This window comes from Neopelma chrysocephalum, unplaced genomic scaffold (genome assembly GCF_003984885.1).
Source record: "Neopelma chrysocephalum unplaced genomic scaffold, ASM398488v2 Primary Assembly neopelma1_63, whole genome shotgun sequence".
NCBI lineage: Eukaryota > Metazoa > Chordata > Aves > Passeriformes > Pipridae > Neopelma > Neopelma chrysocephalum.
In genome coordinates, this window is record NW_020897720.1 from 298,730 (window position 1) to 315,946 (window position 17,217).

The 17,217-nt window shown below is 53.0% G+C and overlaps 1 long non-coding RNA gene across 1 annotated transcript in view; it reads right to left on the reverse strand.

Annotated features, from left to right (window-relative positions):
• The window catches only part of LOC113967079, a 26,944-nt gene extending 15,432 nt beyond the window's left edge, over positions 1–11,512 (reverse strand). The window contains exons 1-2 of the long non-coding RNA XR_003534090.1: positions 11,501–11,512; positions 1,712–1,715 (exon numbers count right to left, since the gene is read on the reverse strand). This is a non-coding gene — a long non-coding RNA (uncharacterized LOC113967079). The remainder of the gene's footprint in view (positions 1–1,711; positions 1,716–11,500) is intronic.
• Positions 11,513–17,217: the final 5,705 nt, after the last annotated feature.

Below are 17,217 nucleotides of genomic sequence, written 5' to 3' on the forward strand. Positions count from 1 at the left end.
CGCCTCCTGCCGCCGCCGCCGCCTCGGCCGCCCCCGGCCGCCGCCGCCGCCTCCTCCTCCTCCTCCTCCTCCTCCCGCCGCCGCCGCCGCCGCCGCCGCCGCTGCTGCAACAGCCCCCGCGGCCACCAGCCGGCCGCGCTCTCGCGAGATCTGCCGGAGCGAGGAGAGGGCGCGGGAAGGCGGCAGAGAGCGGCCCCCGCCGCCGGCCGCCCCGGTGAGCGCCGGCAGCGCCCAGCGCCGCCGCGCGGCCGCCGCGGGTACTGCAGCTGCCGCGCCGCTCTGCCCCGATCCCGCGGCACCGCCGCCTTCCCGATCCCGTTCCCGCGGCACTGCCGCCTTCGCGACCCCACCGCCGCCTTCCCGACCCCGATCCCGCGGCACCGCTGCCTTCCCGACCTCACCACCGCCTTCCCGACCACGATCCCGCGGCACTGCCGCCTTCCCGACCCCACCGCCGCCTTCCCGACCCCACCACCGCCTTCCCGACCCCACCGGCAGCGGCTCCCGGGTCGTGCTCCTCGGAGGGAACCGTCCAGCCCTCCGCCCCGGTGGGATTACCGGGCTCCGCGGGTGGGATGTGTGTTTGTTCGGGGAGTTGGTAATGGAGTTAATTAATAGGGCTCCGGAGCGGAGCGGGGTAAAGGGAGTCCCCCCGGAGCGCAGCGGGGATGGGGACTGGGGGGGCTGGACGGGCACACACGCCGAGCATCCCCCCCATCCCCGACGGAGGTGGGTTTGGAGGTAGGTTTTGGAGGTGGGACTTGGAGATTTGGAGGTGGGTTTTAGTGGTCTGGTGGTGGGTTTTTGGGGTTTGGAGGTGGACTTTGGAGGTCTGGAAGTAGGTTTTGGAGGTGGGTTTTGGAGGAGAGGCTTTAGTTTATAGTCCTTGTTTCCAAACCCGCATCCCAAGCCAGCTCTAGCCCAAGTAAGCATGTTTTCTCCTGGTGCGGAAGCAAAGTGGCAGGATTGCTTTGGGTAAAAGTCACTGCCCTGCCTGCTGCTTCCAGGACAGCTGCCCTCTGTGGAGGGCATTGATCTACCTCAAGCATCCTAAACAGCCCCCAAGTGTTACACAACGAATGAGGTGAATTTTGGGGTGGCCCACAGGATGTGTTTGGCACTCCTATGCCTTATTGAGGAGACAGGAGTTGAACTGAGGCTTAGAGGATGCTCAGATGTCATGGGAGGAACCCTCAGCCCTGCCCCATGGCTGTGGTTAAAGCCTTGGTGACAGCGACTCTTTGGGTAATTAAAAAAATAAATAGGGAAGCAGTTTCCTTTTACCAAGGAAAGAATATTTCAGAGCTGGCTGAGCTGTTGGCTGCAGGAAAGCCTCGAGTGCTTGGGATGCACAGATGCTGCCTTTGATTTTCAGCCCACCCAAACTCTCTCGAGGTGTCTTTGATGTAGGAACTGCATGTCCAGGCTGGAATCACCTCACTGCATCCATGGCAGGCTGTGGGCTGGAGCTCTGGCAACCCCTTTGCCTTGATTTGCTCTTTTTATCCTGAAGGCGAACGGCATTAAACAGCCTTAACTGAGGCCTATCTTGCTAATGCCACCGGGTATCCTTATGGATAAACCACTGCTTTATCCATGTGGTAGAGTTGGGAAATGCATAACTGCTAAGGAATTGTGTTTGCTGAAAGCCCTGGAAGCATGTGGCTGGTCTGTCTCTGGCTGGAGTGGAGTGGGAATCACTGGTGCTGACGATGCTGGCCAGCAGCAGAGGTTATTTTTTAATCCCAGCACAGGCCAGTGTTACTGTTTCGAGGGCGAATGTGCTCTAGGTGGGCACCAGCAATCCCGGGAAGAAGACATTTATGCTTTGGTAGGACTGTGTTGGTGAGTCTGCTTGCCCAGCACCATTCTGTGTTGGAAGTCACAGCAACTACCTGATGCTCTGGTTTTGAGACTGAGTTTGGCTAGAATACAACATTTGGCTATTTAAGTAAAGAAAACAAAGCAAAAAAGTTGCTTTTCCCCCTCAATTTCAATGAGAACTCTTCCACAGCAGTCCATCCTGGGCGTCTGGCCATGACAGTCTGCCCAGTGCTAAAAACAAGATCGTGTGGCCGAGGCAAGCCTGGGATGGCCACTGGGTGAGGTGAGGAGCCAAACAGGACAGACCAAGGCAATGGATAAGTGCAGGAGCCCGGGGAGTCTCTTCATGCCTTGTCCTGGTACTGATGGCCAAAGGCTGGATGGGATCTTGCAGCGAGCTCCTGTGTCGCACACTGCCCTCCCTGCCTGTTGCAGTCATATCAGTGTCTTCCATGTGGTTATCAGGCTGCACCCTGGGCTGCTTCTGTGGGTTCTGCTGGAACCCATCCCAGACCTCTGCTCTGAAAATCAGAAATCTTTTCGTCCCCAGTCACACAACTCTCGGCTTGGGGATTTCACAAGATTTTCTCGTGTTTTCTCCCCTTCCACATGTGTCTCAGTAGCAATTATATCCCCTTCAGCCCTTCCTGATAGCCTAAATAAGATCAACTTTTGGTAGTTTCCTCTCATAAGATAAATCCTCCTTTCTTTGACGGTTGTAGTCGTAGTTTATCGCACCAGTTTCAGTTCCTCAGAAAGACAAGGGAAAATGTTTTTCAGAGTTGTGGCTGGGAATTCAGGCTTAAGATCAATGGGCCTTTTGTTTTGAAATCCAATTCAGTGGGCTTTTAAGAACATATCTGATCATTACAGCGAGCATCTCCAACGTTGGAGCCCAAGCCTGTTATTCAGCTACGAAACAACAACTCTGCTGACTCCAAGAACTTGTACAAACATTTATAATCAACAGGAGGGAAGCTAAGAGCCATTCAAACAACAGATAAGATTAGTAACTGAAGTGGCTGGGCTGCAATTGTTATTGTGCAAGTCAAAGAAAAGGCTGTCACACACGGAGGATGTTGCCAAGAAAGATTCATTCGAGTCGCCGAGTCATTCTTCTGTCCGAATTCTCCTGCAGTCTTCCCAGATCTATTCAGGCTGAGTTGGGCGATTTGCTGGATTAGGAGGCGAATGAGTTTAGACTTTTTGCCACGTTGTGTCACATATTTGCCTCGGTCCCATCCTTGTCCAGCGCTCCCACCATGGAAAAGAGATCCAGAGAACTTCCTGCACCATGATGGGACTTGGAGCACTGAAGCACTCCAAGCAAAGTCACTGTTGCCATCTCTCAGAGCCAGAGCAAAGTTACAGCTGTGGGGGGATGTCTGAAGCTGTGCAAAGGCTTAGACCAGCCCCTGAACCAGAGCGTGTAACAGGATGGTGAAAGCTTCCTTTGCTTTCCATGTGGGTCCCCCTCAGAGCCGTGCCTTTGGAGTGAGGAGTTCAGCACGGCTCACCCACTGTCGTGAGGGGTTGGTTACCCCGTGAACAAGCCCCATCGTGTGCAGGGAACAAGAAACCAGCACACAACATGTGTAAGTCATTTAGGAAGACGAGAATGATGAGCGGCGCACACAATAGAGCTGCTATTAGGATCTGTCGATCCTAATTAAAAAAATACTTCTCAATGAAAATTATTTATAAAAAGAAATCACAGTGACCCTAAATCAAATTATTTGTGAATGGTTTTTAGTCTCCCCAATCAGTTAAAACTCCTGTGTTAGTCACTGGACGTCATCCAAGCTGCATGCTGAATGAATAACATCTCTGCCAAATTTCATTTTTTTTTCACCCTCACCCAGTTTGGCACAGGACAGTTAAAGTCATTTTTCTAAATATCTTTCAGAACATCAAGCAACTGTAAAATAACAATGGGAAAGCTTGGCCACGGATAACTGCAGCCCTCCAGTTGGAACCGCTTCTCTCCGAAAAAACAACTCTGGTTCCTTTGATGGTCTGTTTTGGGTGAGCACTGAGGCAGGGATTCCTCTACAGGGATCCTAGAGGGTCAGTGCCCTGCCAGGGAGCCTGGATTCCAGCTGTTCCAGAGTGGGGCACAGCTGGATCCAGACTGACCCTGGGTGCAGGGTTGGTGTCTTTCTGGCCACCTGCTAGAGAGTGACACCCTGAGGACACACCAGCCATTCCTTGTCCACAACAGCAGTTTCCATGGTGAGCTGCAAAGATGCCTCTTTTGCTCACTCTTAAAAAAAAAAAAAAAGAGGAAAAAAATGGAATTGGTGACTGCACAATGGCAGAAAAAGTTCTTGCTTCTTGTGTCTGCAAAGATAAAGTGGCAATTCTTCTAAGCACTACGTGAAGTCCCATCCAAGAGAATTAAGTTTGGGATTGTTTTCATGATGACTTGTCCCAATTCCAGCATGCTTTCTCTTCTCCCTTGACTGGCCTGCAAGTCTCCCCATTTCTCTTTTCTCAGCAAAATGTCTTCCCCCTCATTCTTTCTCCTTCTGGCCATGGAGGACTCTGCAGTGCCATCACCTGCAGAGAGGGAGGATCCTCCCCACTTCTTGGTTCCCAGTGAAGTTAGAGGGAAGCATGGTTCTCCAGCTCCCTGCCTAATCCAGTAAGTGCTGGCTGCTGTTCTGTTGAAAACCAGCAATTAATGGCCACCAAGTTCTAATCTTGCTGGTTTTCAGTGAGAAGAATTTATAAAACCAGGGCTTTTTGCTCTTTGCCTCCTAAGGGGGAGCAAGGAGTAGAGCCCAGCATTATGTGCAGCAGTTAGCAAAGGCTGTGTCACCCCTGTGTGTGACTGCCTGTCTCCCAGTACCCACCTGGCTTCTTTGCCTCTAGTCCAAGTGGTGTGATGCCTGGCTGGGCCTCTTGCTTCCTTTCCTTCTCCCCATGCCCCACCCATGCTCCATCCCCCTGGGTGTCCAGGAAGATGGGCATAGCTGGCTCAGTGGGACAGCTGCTCTGGTTCCTGGTGACCAGCTGGCTCATCCTTTTATTAGGATGGCAGCACTCCTGCCTTTTTGCTGTTTGATTCCTTTTGTTTTCATGCTGCCTTGCTGGAGTCTCCAGAGCTGTGTCCTGATGGTCCTGTGGTGATGTTCCTACAGCCGTGACCCCAGGTCCTTGACTGGTACAGCAAGGCAGCTCACATCCTCTCTGGTCTTGCTTTTCTTTCTGGGCTTATGAACATGCTGGGGTTTGTGGGCTGTGAATCCATCCCCCCAAAGCATGTTTTTGGGAAGTGTGCTTTATAAAGCACTGGCAGGCATTGTCTGCAGCCTTCTGGGATTCCCAGCCCTGTCTGATAGAGGTGCATCCCACTCCTGTGCCAGAATACCTGATTTATCCTGCCATTAATTTGCAAAAGCTGTTGGATCAGACCAAGTGGAGTCGCTGACATGTCCAAGAGCAGTCCAGCCAGTGCAGGCTCCCAGAGGAGAATGGGATGGGAGAAGGCAGTGCTCTCCACACCGTGTGGAGAGGAGTCTTGGCACTAGAGACTCCCAGGTGTGAGTGTCCCTTGGGACAGCCAAACCTCCATACCTCCTTCAGCCAGGGAAGCTTTCTGGCCATTTGTAACTTCTGTTTTTGAGGTTAAGACTCCAGTCCCTCCTTGATGCAGTTTCTTGAAGACTGTGATTCTTTCCCAGAATACTTTAAACTCCCTTTCCTTAAAAATCGTGTGAGGATGTTGGCAAGTCTCAACTCATGGAGTAGATATTTTACAATCTTTGGAAATGTCCTTCATATGTCCCTGTGTCCAAATAGCCTTCTGCAGCATTCAGACAACCTACTGAGAGCCATGCAAACCCATCCTCTCACCCATCCTTTCTCCCTGTGAACTCAGGATGGTACCCAGGTGTCAGCCCAAAGCACCTTTGTGCCCCATGGGTTACCTGTGGCCAAGCTCCCCAAGCTCATCCACCAGGAATGCTGAGATAGTGACATTTGTCCTGTTGGCTCTCCATGGCTCTCCATCAAATGTTTCAGGCACCATCACTGCAGTGAGTCTTTCTAGCACTTCCCAGCCCTTCCACTTTGTCCCAAGTGGTGGGATGTTTCCTGGACAGGAGTCTCTTCCTGCTGTCTCCACACACTGCTTCCCATCTCCCTGCTGAGGAGCTGCATCTCCCAGCTCCTATCCAGCATGTTCCCAGTGCGATGCCACACTCCAGCTGGTGGAGAAGTAGAGATTAGAGCCCCTGGGGGTCCAAAGCTGAGGCAGGGCAGCCTCCCAACTTCCATCCCTCCTTGCTTTTCAAAGGTATACTCGTACACACAGCAAACTGTAGAAGAAAGCTGCCAATAAAGACCCTCATCTGCTGTCCCAGTGTTGGTGGCATTGTCCAGATCTGCTGCTACAGACATACCTTCTCAGCATCCCTCACCTGATGTCTTTCTTCTCCAAGTACCAGCCAAAATACTCCCTTTGGGCAACTGGGATTTATCAGGGCACTGCAGGAGGCAGAGCTGGGCAGTAACTGTCTGTCCTGGCGTTCTCAAGTCCCTCAATGAACCCAATCCCACTCACAGGGAGCAAGGTCGCTCACAGAGCTGGGGTGAAATGGGCTGACTACTTCCACCTTGGGCCAAAAAAAACCCAGACACGTGCGAGGATGAGAAGGGAGATACAGAACAAACTGCAGTTTGGAAATGAGATTTAGAACAAATCACAGTTTTGTGTCCAAGAAAAGGATGCCTTGGCTTTTTTTTTTTCCCCCGAAAGAGAAGTTTCTCTCTCGAGATGCTAACCTGACTGTTGCCACTCTGAGAGGACGTAGTGAGTCCTCAGCTTGGAGGTGGGCTGGCTGGGGCCAGTGTGGCACAGTGCTGTGGTTTAACCCAGAGGGCAGCTCAGCATCACCAGCTGCTCATTCACTCCCCCTCTGATGGGATGGGCAAGAAAACTGGGAGGGTAAAAGTGAGAAAAAGCAGGAGCTGAAAGGCAGTTTAATAGGGAAAGCAGAAGCTGCACACAAGTAAAGTAAAAGAAGGAATCCATTCCCCACTTGCCATGAGCAGGCAGATGTTCAGCTATCCAGCTGGGCACAGCAGGGCTCCATCATGTGTAACAGTGACTTGGGAAGACAAATATCATCACCCCAAATGTTCCCCACTTAATATGCTGAGCACGACACTGTATGGTCTGGGATATCCCTTGGGTTTTTTGGGGTCAGTTGTCCTGGCTGTGTCCCCTTCCAGCTCCTTGTGCACCCCCAACCTGCTCACTGAAGCAGAGAAGCAGAAAAGGCCTTGGCTCTGTGTGAGCCCTGCTCAGCAATAACAAAAACATCTCTATATTATCACCCATGTTTTCAGCACAAACCCAAAGCGCAGCCCCATCCCAGCTACTGTGAAGAAAATTAACTCTATCCCAGCCACAACCAGCACACACAGTCCTGGCTCCCCAGCCCCATCCTTTGTGGGATTTGGCTCTGAAGGGAAAACTGCCCCGAAACTCACACAGCAAAGATTCAACTCCAGCTGTGCAGATTGGGCCATGCAGAACAGACAAGAGCTCAGATCCATTACTGGGTTGTGAGGAGCTGATGTCCCTGTGGTGGAACCTCTTGCTGCATCGAGATGATGGTCCCCTTGCACCCTGCACCCACCCAGTGATGTTACTGGTAAAGGTTTTGAATCCTTTATCCCTATGGTGGTAAACTGCAGCCACAAGGCTAATGGGTGTATTCAAGGCTTGTTCTAGCAGTGTAAGCTCACTGCAGAAGCTCAGGACCTGCCTTTTGGATCCCGGGGGCATCTGTGTGTGTGAGTGAATGCAGCCCTGCAGGCACAGCTGATACCCAAAGCAGTAATTTAAAAGGATGCTACATAAACCCAGGAATAGAAAAATACCTACCTGGAGGAGAGCAGAGGCACTGGAGCTTAATTTAAACACTTCCAACTCCCCTCCCTCCCAGTTCTAAAATAAATGGACAAAAGCATGCCCTGGAAATTCTTGTAGAGCCCAGCCAGAGATGAGCCTCTCGTGTCATTTCCTCTGTCCCTTGGTAAGGGTCTGCATGCCTTGGGGTGAGGACCAGGGACCTATGAGGGCCAGGGGGAACCTTCTGCCTTCCTCAGGTCCCACCCCATGCTGGGAACCCAAGTGGTTTTCACGGGGGCAGGTTGAAGGGCAGAGCTGTCTGAGCAGCAAATTGGCTGCGAGGAAAAGGGGAAAGAGCAGTTGTTTATTTTCCTGGAGCTGCAGGGAGCAGCGACTGGAGGCACTTGGATACCTGGTGTGGCAATTTGGGCACTGTCAGAGGAGAGCCAGGGGGCTGTGTGGCAGCTCTGGCTGAGGAGGACAGCTGTGGGTGGCTGCTGGGTGCCTTTGGACCAGTGCAGTGCTGGGCACTCGGGTGCAGAGAGGAGCTGAGAAGCTTGGAGGTGATGCTGGCAGGAGGGAGCCCATCTCCCTTGCCTTGGGTGGTAGGATCTCCTCCTGTCTCCCAGGCTTGTTGCCTCAAAACACCGCAGAGAGTTACCCTCTCTCTCCTTTTCCTGGTGTTCCCTTTCCAGAGAGGGGAACTACCAGCTTCTTGCCTTGTCAGAGCAGGCAGACAGTCCTAGCTCGGAGTGTGGACCAGCCTCTGAGCACCAGTGAGTTCCCCCTTGCAGGGCACATGACAGAGCTGCTGTCTCTCTCCCTGCTTGCTTTGCCAGAGGCTTCCTCAGGTCACATTTGCCCATGTGAACAGTGCCCTGTGGCCAGGCTGCTCCATGGATCCATCAGGGTGCTTTAAGCCTCTCACAGCGTGCCTAGACAGAGAGGCTAGTTTGAGGATATTGCTTACAGGAATATTTCGGGAACTCATTAAAAAGAGAATTATAGACCAGCCCTGGTGTGATTGAGATAACACGGTTTGTAAACGTGCAGGAAACACGAACATCCTCTCAATAATTAAATTCAATTAATTGTTTTACAGCTGCTCAGCAAATACCATGTGGGGAGACGCAGTGCTCGGATCCCTCAAGGTCTGGATGGAGCAGGAAAGAGACTGTGGCGTGTGGAGCACCCGGGCTGCATTAGAGAAAGAAAACTATTTACAAAACAGGACCATTAGCAAACTGGCTTTGCCAGGGAGTTGTGGGACAGTCTTGCAGCCAGAACAGCAGCTACAGACCCCTGTTCTGCTGAAAGCAGTGCTGGGGGCTGGGAAGGGGTTCTGGCATGTACGAGGCAATTCTTGTTCCACAACTGGGAGGGGTGGTGTGAGAGAGGGGGTTAGTTCTGCATCTCAATAGGAAAGGCCTGACAGCAAATGGCATAATAAAACAGCTGCTTTAATAAGATAGAATAAAAGGAAGGATACATAATAGCTCGAGGGACCAAAAGGGAAGAACTTCTTTCCAGAGGAGGAATATGTGTGACACTGGGGGAAAATCCATCCTGGGTTCATCTGATGCTGTAGGAACACAGAGTGTCCTGCATCTGAAGGGGCATAAGACTTGCTGCATTTGATATTTCTCTTTTTACTCTGCTTTATAAAACAGCTATTTCATCGAGCTTTTTGCTGTCAGGCATTTCCCACTGAAACTGGAGAGACCCCCCCCGCACCACCTGCTCTCTCACCCTGCCCAGGGAGTGTCCCCAAGGAACAGGCTTGGCAGGGCACTTGGGAGAGACTGCTCTTCCCCAGGTCAGAGCCATGGCTCCTGCTGACTCTCTGGCTATCCCCAGCCTGGGGAAGCAGGAGAGGTGTGCAGGATCCTTTCCCTGAAGTGGCTCTGGGACCCTCACTCTTGTCCCCACTGCTTCCTTACGTGAAGAAGTGGTGACTCCTGGAAGGGGAAAGGAGTTAAGTGCTCCATGTTGAGTCACAGGAAGCCAGCATTTTCCCCCTAATTGGGGGCTCAGAAACAACCATGCCAGACTGGTTAGAGCTCATATATCCCAGAGTCTCAGGATCCTAGAAAGGGTAGTGGGATGGGAGCCCTGAAATGGTCCTGGCCAGTACTTGCAGCATGACTGTTATCAGCACTAGGTTGGGATGACCACGGCCTCACTGGGCTCAGCCTCATTGAAGCCCAACAATGAAGCCCCTTCTCCCATGCTGTGTGCTCTCCTAGGGATACACCACCTCCCAGGAAAGGTAAGATCATCTGGATGTCCACCCTCAGCATCCCAAGCTGCACTACAGGGCTGCTACCCTGTGTTATGCCCCACCAAGGAGACTTTAGCTCTGCTGCCTTTGTACCTGCCCTCCAGGTAATTTTTGGCCACCATTAACTCAGACCTAAACTGACCTCAAACTGACTAAATGAGACCACCTCCCATCATCCCTCCTCTCGTTCCCTAAAGCAAACGAGCATGTGTGTGTGATCCCAGCACTTCAGGAGGGGACAGAGAGGCAGGAATAGCATCCCCTGGGGCAGGTAAGTGGCGGTGATGTCTGTGCCCCAGCACTCCTGTAGCAAGCAGAGCCTCCCACTGAAGCCTCTGCCTTGGCAGAGCTGGCCTGGCAGCCTTCCCAGGCGATGAATTCTGGACGAGGAAATACAAATCGTTGTTGTCCCCGGCTCTGCAGGGTTAATCTCGGTGCAGATGCACGTGGTGCCGCCTGTGCCCTCAGCTCCAGCCAGGACGTGCACAGCAAAGGGCTGAGGAGGGAGCTGCAGACCGGGAAAGACGCGTGGCCACCACTCCATGGATACGCTGGGATAGTCTTGGAGTGCCTGTGGAGGGAGGATCCGGCACACGCACGTGCGTGCCCACGGATCACACGAGCGAGATGCAGCAGATGAGCTGCCTTGCTCTATTTGTAACCTCCCACTGCTGTTGCACAGACTTTGCAAGGAGGAGAGGGAGCTGAAAATGGAGCTGAAAATTGAAACTTGAGGCTCAGATGCTTGGAGGGGCTCAGAAGCCCGATGCAACCCATCACTCCGCAGGGTAGCAGGAGCTTCTGTGCCTCCTGGGCCCTGCATCTTGCTCTCATGCTCAGCACTGAGTGAGACTTTCATGCTCCACCTTGGAGCAAAAATCATTTTCATTAACTCATTGAGAAAAGGAGACATAAAGACACAATTTATTTGCAAAGCACAGGATTACAGTGTGGTATGAAGCGAGGAAAGAGAGAGGGAAGAGAAGGAAAACCAACTTGGTCTTTGTTCTTTTAATTTGCATCCCTTTAGCTGGCTGAAGGAGAGCTGGGTGAGGACATGGCAGTGCCACGGTGTGCCCTGGTGGGTAGGATCTAGCCTGTCTTCCTGGGCACTGCAGCAGGGATGCTGCATTCAGGACCTTGCTACCTGAAAGCTGGTTTGGACAGTCCCAGGTGGCTCCAGCCTGGCTTCCAGCAGGCAGAGAAAGAGGGACTGGTGTGCAGGGAACCACTGGCACCCGTTCTGTGCCCACGCCCAGGCTGTGGATTTCTTGCCAGGATGCAGCACTTGCTGCCCTGGGTGTTGTCTTTGGGTGGTTCCTGACAAAGTCCATGCTGATGGGGAGTCACAAGGGGAACAAACAGGGCTCCTCTCCAGCCTGGGATAGCCCATCCCTCTCCTGATCCCAGCTCTCCTTGCAAAGGGTGAGGTGACAGTGTGAGGGATGAGGCTCCAGGACCCCTTCAGTCCCTCTGGCTCCTTGCTGAAACTGCTAATTAAAAAGTGCATTTCATCGAGTGATTTTTCTGACGTGAAAACTTTTCCATAAGGAACTGGTCCCGAATCCACCAACTCATTTCACATTTATTTTAAATCTAAGCTTTATATTGTGTAGTTTCCTCCAGGGCTTGATTATCTTCTCAGTAAAAGTTCCATTGTTCTGGTTTGTGAGACCTATATTTAGCCTTGCCCTAAGGTCTCTGCACCTCTCAGTACATGGCTCAGATGCTGCCACATGAGCTCCTGGGCTTTCCTATTTATTTGAGTCCATTAAACAAGTTACCACTTCTGTAATATCAAGGGCATTTCCCAGCCATGGGCTGCCTGCAAGCAGTAGCTTGTTGCTGCAGAAATGGTCTCCTGGATCTCAGAAGTCATTTGGAGAAGGTCCCTTATCTGAACAGTGGCAGATCATATTTAAATAGGGAATCAAGGGGAAAGCCAGACCAGGAGCTTTGCCCCTCTCCACTGTGGTGCAACCTCAAGTCCTCCTTCCCTGTGTTTCCTACACATGTAATAAGTTACACACCCACTCAGCTTATTTTTACATCAAAATACACAAACCAGGCAAAAATGGGAGGGGACTTTATCTACGGAGGGAATTCGGAGGTGCACAGACATACCTGCAATAGTTCTTTAATACACAGGGGGGTGTAAGGAGGTTGTGTGGAGAGAAGGGAAGAGAGAGAGAAACATCAGAGTGGCTGACAGAGAAACCCAGTCCTGGGGAGAGTCTCTGGGTTGGAGGGGTCTCTCACTGGGCTGGAGTGCTCGGGGGCTGAAAATGCATTGCCCCTGCTGGTGCCATTTTGCACCCATGTGTCACCTTCCTGGTGACACGTCACAGTGCCTGGCCAAGACCGTCCTTCTAGGGGACAAGAAGTGCTGCCCCACTGATCACCGTCTCTCTGCCGGTGTCCACCTCTGCCAGTCTCCCCAGAGGAATCCTCCAGCCCCAGGCAGGGTGGGCAGTGGTGCCCTGCAGAGCCGGGCTCCCCCCTCTCCTCCACCCTAAGTGGTGTGAAGCCCTCCCAAAACTGGAGCTGCTGACGAATGTGTTGGATGCAGCTGCCCATATCCAAGGAACGGAGCGTGTGAGCGGCACGGCGAGCCAGGGATCCGCAGGCACACGGCCGGAATGAGCAACGGGCAACATTTGGGTGCTAAGGCAGGGACTGAAACGTCTGATTGGAAGGCTGGGAGGGAAAAGGGAAGGCTGAATTGTTTGTGGTTTGTTTTCATTCATCATTCCTGCTCGTGTGGGTGGACAAGGAGTGAATGAGTTTCTCGGGGAGGGCAGCAAATAAAAGAGGCACACATTTCCTTGAAGGATGAGTGGCTTTTTTTCCTTCCTGGAGCCTGGGCGAATATGTCACAAAGGGACTGGAGGGAACCCTAATAGCTTCTCTGCCAGGCCAATGAAACCACGTGCTCTCGATTTTTCTTCCCTTTGGTCACCATGTGCCAACAGATAAAAGAACTTTTGGGATGAGTTTCATCTGTCTTGTAAAGTACTGGTTTGTCACCCAACAGCAAATGTGCCCAACTTTTCTTTGGGCTGCTGAGCATCTCCCAGAATGACAGTGGGCCAATGTTCTCCCAGCTCAGGGAAGGAGGGGTAGCTGGGTCAGGTCTCCATGCCATGATGGTTCCTTTCTGGAAAGGCAGCCTACAGCTACATCCCTCAGTTCTGCCTTCCCCTGCTGGCAGGGGTCTGGCGAGTGCCATTGACAGGCAGGAGATATGGGAACACAGTGGGACAGGAGGAAGCTGACAGTCATGCCATGGCAGCATTGCTGGTGGAGGACTTCTGAGATGGGTCTTGGTTTCCTTTGGTGCAGCCATGCTGCTCGTTGGAGCCTTGGATGGGCTAGTGGGATAGATGATTTCGGACATCACTCTCCATCCCAGTCCTTATCTACCTGGAGGGACTGCCAAGATATGGCTTATTTGACCATGACCCTCTCAACAGCCTGGTGTAGTGCAAGGTGTCCCTGCCTATGGCAGTGAGCATGGAATTAGATGATATTTCAGGTATCTTCCAACCCAAACCATTCCGTGATTCTGTGGTTAATCAATGTCCAGGTTGGAGTCTTAAATTGAGTGCTGGGCTTTGATATTTCCATATAATTTCTGTGTTCACCATTTATCATCTGCCTTTCTCATTTCACCTGAGGCTGTGGGGGTGTCCTCCCTGGTGCCAGGAGCCTGGTGTGTCCTGGTGAAGGGCTGGATCCTGCCCTGCATGGCAGGTACTGATGTTCTCCATGGGCTACACACCCCCTGTTGCTGGACAGCCCCAAGATGAACAAGCTGAATCCTTGCAGAGAAGACATTGAGGTGGGGGAAAAATGGCTGCAGTGGATTTGCTGGTGTTTGGGCTTTTGTAAAACACCTGACTGTCAGAGGGAAGAAATGTCCCATGGGGAAGGAAAACTTGGCTGGGGTATGAGGGGGGTGTCTGCTGAGTCATCCATCTTCACACCAGCAGGGCTTGAGGGTCCCTGCAGGGAACCAGGATAGATCTGGTGCTGGGGAGGGCTGGAGGAGCTGGAGGGACACACTTGGAATGCACACATGGTTCTGAGGATATCCCGAGCACAGCCCCATCCTGGATAACACCAGGGGATGGAATGAGGCTCTGTCAGAGGGGAGTAGTTTAGATATTAGGAAAAGATTCTTCCCCCAGGGGGTGGTCGGGCACTAGAACAGGCTCCCCAGGGCAGTGGGCACGGCCCCAAACCTGTCAGAGCTTTTGGACAACACTATCAGGCACAGGGTGGGATTGTTGGGATGTCCTGCCAGGAGGGCCCGGAGTTGGGCTCAGTGATCCTTGTGGGTCCCTTCCAGCTCAGGATATTCTGTGGTTCTGTGCTGTGTTCCCCGTTATACCAAAATCCCCACATCGGATCTGCAGGAGCACATCTTCAACCAACACGGAGGAGGTTGAGGGTCTGCAACATGTGGAGGATGCTGAAGAAGTGCAGCTCGCTTGCCTGTGCTGATGGGGGTCAACATCTCTCCTTGCAGAAGAGCTGCAGTGTTCCCTGAGGTGGGGAGGGGCACTGGGACACTGCCCTGTGTGGCATCAATCACCAGGAAGGGCTCTGTGCCAGGAGCTCCCTTGGCAGAGGGAAACAGAGACCTGAGAGGTGCTTTGTTTTGTAGGCATCCCTGGGAAATATCAGGAGGAAAATTAAAGGAGGTAAATGAAAAACCAGCCCCCACAGCATTTGCCTGAGGGATGAAAACCTCTCATGGTGCTGCTGAATGCTTGGGGTCTTCCAGGCAGGGTGGAATCTGGGCTGAGTTCAGATGCCCTTTTCAAGATGGCAAATATGGGTTTTCACAGCTGAGAGGTAGGGGAGAGGTGGGCTTTGGATAAATTAAAGCAGACCACAGACCTCCTGAATTATCTTGTTACTCTGTGAACAAGGGTCGAGTCTTCGCAAGGCAATTGAAGTGAGATATTTTTAAAGTATGTTATTTAGACTCCATTCTCTCAAAGCAAGTGTTCAGGTTGGTTTGGTGACTGCACCCAGGGCTTTGCCTTATTCATTTCATATGTCAAAATGCCCAAGAACCTGCAGAAAAGAATGATTTTACATTTATATGGGAAAAGCAGCATGGAAGGGGGGAAGGGATTTAGTCCTAAACCATTTCCCAAATGATAAGAGAAATGCAAGTATCTCTGGTGATGAAGATCAGTTCACTTCACAAGAGTTAGGCTGAACAGCAGGAAAAATACTGCTAAAAGGAGATGTCACCAGTGCCCTTTTTTGAATATAAGTGTTCTGGACTCCAAAATGCCCCAGAGGCAGAGGAAAACCTCACTTTTCAAAGTTGCCCCAGAGGCCTCGCAGGTATCTTGCACTGAGTTTCTCTCAGTGGTGGAACCACTGTATCCCACTGGGATTTCAACCTGCAAAAGAAGATAAGGATTAGCAGCTCAACTGCCTGGGCATGAAACTGTCCTTTCTGGTGAGGGGCAGGGCAGAGCAGCGAGCTCCAGATCAAGTTATGCTATCAGATATCTCCTTCCTTCTCAGGCTGAACCTCTTTTGCTGTCTGAGCAAAATGTTGGGGAAAGGGGAATTTCTCAGAGATTTGTGTAAAAACCAGAGAGAAGTCAGGTGGTTTCCCTGCTCCTCTAAGCAGCTTCCTGAATCCAAAACAGTGTTCTTCCCTCCTCTGCCGTGGGAAGCACTTCTGGTCCCTTCTGCCTCCACCTGCATTCCTCTGCAGTTTTGCACGGTCACCAATCAGGGGAAAAGAGAAAGCTTTCAGAAACATCTGAAGACACAAAGCCGCGGAGAATCACAGTTAGCAAGAGAAAATGCGCACAAGAAGTAAACGCTCCCCGAGCCCCGCTGTGATCCCACTGCGGGGCTCCCGCTGCACCACGGCCCTGAAACGGCAGAGCTGCTCGGAGAGCTGCCGGCATTCCCAGAGAGGGGAAGAGCAGTGGTCCCGGCTGGCAGAGCGGAGCCACGGCCGCCCACGGCTGCAGAGCCCTGGGGGTGTGTGCTGGGGCTGTGCCCTCGTGTGCCAGCGGTGGGACAACGCCGGCTCTCGCCCTGAGCCAGGGAAACACGAGGAGAGGCTGTGCCCCGCGCCTCTGCCGGGCTGGGCACAGAGGCTCGGCTCCCTTCCCGGTTTTCTTGATGATTCGGGCTGTGCTATGTTAAATGGAGAGTAAATCCTGATCCTGACATCTGTGCTCCTCTGCTCTCACTGATGGACTCAAAGACCCAGCTCATGTCACCTCTTGGGGTGTGCTGAGGGGTTCCCCTGGGGCTGGAAGGGCCCTTGGGTCCTCCATTGCAGTCTGTGCCCAAAGCCATCGCCTCGGAGCAGGCTGAGCCCAGCCCTCCTGCCGCCAGGTCACCTCCGTGGGATGGGACTATGGCCGCTCCCCTTCAATGCAGAATCTAGTGCAACAACAACCATGAAATCCTCTGCTGCTAATTGAGCATCTCGGATCCCTTCCCCACTGTCTGGGCAGCGAGGCTTCGGGAGTGCAGATGCTTCAGGATCAGCTTTGAAAATAAACCCAAACAAGCACCTTTTGGAGCTTAAAGCGACTCCTCCTGGAAGCCACTGCAGGGTAAAGCACTTGTTTATTAACAAGAGGCAGCAGGAGCAGGGCATGAAAGGCGGCTTTGTCTCCCCGGCCAGTGCTGTGCACCGTTTGTCTCTATGTTAATGCCTTTCCTTCAGGTGTGCAGGGAATCTCAAGCACAAATCTCCCAGCTCCATAAAACCATCAGGCAAAGAGGAATCCCCGGCTCCTGGTCCCTGCGCATCGCGGAACCCCCGTGTCACCTGCAGCCGCCCCCAAATGAACGCATCTTTAGTGGCCTCTGCAGGGGAAGGGGGGGTGGGTGTTCTGCGAACGCCTGGGGGCCCCTCGAGGGGCTGTCTCCATGGCTAGAGGGAGGCAACGCGGTCTGCCTCCATCTCCGGGGACCCCCAGGGATGCGGGGATCCCCCTCCGCAGCGGGCATCCCCGGGGACGGGGAGTCCCCGGGCAGGGAATCACCTTTCCGGGGGGTCAGCATCCCTGGGGCAGGGGCTGCTGGGGGAGCATCCCGCCTCCTCCCCGCGCCGGTGCCGTGCCGTGCCGCGCCGGTGGCGTGCCCTGCCGTGCAGCTCCGTGCCGGTGCCGTGCCGTGCCGTGCCGCCCCGTGCCGCCCCGCGTCGCGCCGCTCCGCTCCGCCCCGCCGCGCCCGCCGCGCCGCAGCCCCG